The sequence below is a fragment of the Caloenas nicobarica genome, chromosome 25 (genome assembly GCF_036013445.1).
Source record: "Caloenas nicobarica isolate bCalNic1 chromosome 25, bCalNic1.hap1, whole genome shotgun sequence".
In the NCBI taxonomy this organism is placed as follows: Eukaryota; Metazoa; Chordata; class Aves; order Columbiformes; family Columbidae; genus Caloenas; species Caloenas nicobarica.
Genome location: NC_088269.1, coordinates 874864 through 877363, shown reverse-complemented (window position 1 = coordinate 877363; position 2500 = coordinate 874864). Strand labels below are relative to the sequence as shown.

Genomic DNA, 2500 nt, shown 5'->3' with positions numbered 1-2500 from the left:
TGGCAGCGCGAACACGGGCCGAGGCCTCCGGGCGTTCCGGGCTGGCGCGCGGCGCCGGCTGGCGAACGGCGGCGGCGGCTCCCCCCCCCGCTTCCCGCCGCGCCTCTTCTTCTTGCCCGGAGCCCGGTGGAAGAAGAAGACGAGCCGGCGGGCGGGAGGGCTCGGCCGCCGCCGCCGCCGCCAACCTTCGGGTGGCGCGCGAGGCCCCCGCGCCGGGTCGCGTCCCGCTCCAGCGGCGGGCGGCCCGAGCCGCGCCTCTCCTGCCGGGTTCGGTGCCGGGCTACTGAGGGAAACCCCGGGTCCCGGGCCAGGAGGGCGCAGGTGGTGGCGGCGGACGTTCGGGCGCGCCCCCGCGGGCGGACGCTCCTCCGAGGGCGGCAGCGGGGGAGGCACCCCCGCGGGGCCCAGCAGGTCGTTTCCCTCGCCCCAGGGCCAGGTACCTAGCGTCCGCGCTTCCGCGGCCCTCCCTTCGGCGAGCCCGGGGGGTCGAAGGCCGCGAAGCCGGGCGGCGGTTTAAAGACTCGGGTGGCTCGGCGCGGCCCGCGAGGGGGTCGGGCGGCGGCGCGAGGCGGCGGGTTGCCCCCAGGGGGGCGGGAGTTGCTCCCGCGAGGCCCCTGGGAGTCCGTCGCCCGCTCGCCGTCCTCCCTGAGGCGGGCGGCCGTGCCGGGGAGGGGGTCCCACTGCCCCCCCCTCTCCGCGGTCCGGCCTCGGCGGAAGTCCGGGCCGCGGCGCGTTCGGCCGAAGGGCCGGCTCGCCTGCCTCGAAACGGGCGGCCCCGGCGGGAGGAAGCGCCGTCTCCGGCGCGCGCTCTCTCTCTCGCCGGGGCGGCGAGGCCCCGCGGCGGGGTCTCGCCCGGTAGGTCCGCGGGGCCCCACCGCCCCTCCGTGCCGTGGGCGCCGCGCGGCGCTCTCCGCTTCCCCCCGCCTCTCCTTGGCCCCCCTCGGCCGAGCGGCTCGGCGGTCTCCGGTCGCCCGCCGCCGTGCAGGGCGGCACCCCGGCCGAGCGGCGGCGGCGCCGCTCGCCGTTAACGGTCGTCCGGAAGACGCCCCCCGCCGCCTGCGGCCGGCCCGGCCCGGGCCCCGACCGTCGCTGTCCCGTCGCCCTTTCCCCGGGCCTCGCTCGCCGGGCGAGGCCGGCGCGCGCGGGCGTGGGCGTCGCGCTCCCGGTCTCTCCGCCCGCCAACGGCGGGGAGAGCCGGGCGCCGCCCCCGCTCCGTGGCCGTCCGCCCTCGGGTACGGCGAGCCGCCCTCGGGGAAGGGGGCCCAGGCGAGAAGCGGCGGCGGCGGTCCCGGGAGGGGCGAGCCGCGCCGGCGCGCGGGCCGGCGTCGTCCGGCGGGCCGCGGGCGGTGCGCGTCGCTGGCTCGGGTGTCCGGCGGTGTCCGCCTCCGGCGCGCGGGCGGCCGAGCCGAGGGAGCCGTCTCTCCGCCGTGGCGGGGGGTGAGGCGCGCGCGGGGGTGAAGCCGGCAGGCGTCGCGGGGCGTAGCCCGGCGTTCGGAGGGGGGCGCGTGCGTGGACCCGCGGGCCGCCCGGGCGCCGCTGCTCCCCGCAGCAGCGGCGTCCGCGCGCGCCGATTCGAGGTCGGGCGGTCGGCGCGCGGCCGGTGGCGCGCCGCGGCTTTCCGCGCGGAGGCCGGGCCGAGCCCGGGCGCCTGGGCCGCCTCCGAAGCGGACGAGGGGCGTGTGTCGGGAGCGCGTGCTCCCCGCCCTCGCCGCTCGGGGTTTTGGGCTGGCCGAGGCCTTCTTCCCGCGTTCCTTGGCAGCCTGCCTCTCTCGCTGTGCGTGTGCCGGTACGGTCAGCCGAGGCGAGGCCCTGACGCCGTCGCGCCGCGGGGCGGGCGGCGGGCCGTCCTCAGAGAGAGGGGCCGCTTTTCGGCGAGCGGTCCCGGCCCCCCCGCGCGCGCGGGGCGGCGCCGAAAGCCAGACAACTCTTAGCGGTGGATCACTCGGCTCGTGCGTCGATGAAGAACGCAGCTAGCTGCGAGAATTAATGTGAATTGCAGGACACATTGATCATCGACACTTCGAACGCACTTGCGGCCCCGGGTTCCTCCCGGGGCTACGCCTGTCTGAGCGTCGCTTGACGATCAATCGCCGGCCGGGCCGCCGCCCGCCTCTGGCGGCGGCGGCCGCAGGCAGCGGCGCGGCTGGGGTTGCCTCGCAGGCCCGTGCGCGCGCGGCGCCTTCCTTGCCGCCGCGGGGTCGGGGATCCGTTCCCCGCAGCCCGGCGGCGGCGGCGGCGGGCCGTGGCGTCCGAAGGCCTTCGTCCCCCTAAGTCGAGACTCGGGGAGCGCTCCGATGCTCCCCGCTCCCGGAGCGCCCGCTGTGCGGAGCTCGTCCCACCGTGGGGCCGCCGGGGTTTCGCCGGAGACCCCGCGCGGCGGTGGGGGAGAGACGTTAGTGTCGGGGCGTGGCGGGGGAGGCGCGGGCCTCGCCCCCGGCTTTCCCGCGCGGGCGGCTGTCTGCGGGTGGGTACCGCGGCGGTACCGTGCCGTGCTGCCGCG

The 2500-nt window shown here is 79.8% G+C and overlaps 1 non-coding gene across 1 annotated transcript; it reads left to right on the top strand.

Annotated features, from left to right (window-relative positions):
* The first annotated feature begins 1922 nt into the window (after positions 1-1922).
* Positions 1923-2075, top strand: LOC135998676 (5.8S ribosomal RNA). The gene has a single exon (XR_010607608.1). It is a non-coding gene; the product is annotated as a 5.8S ribosomal RNA (ribosomal RNA).
* Positions 2076-2500: the final 425 nt, after the last annotated feature.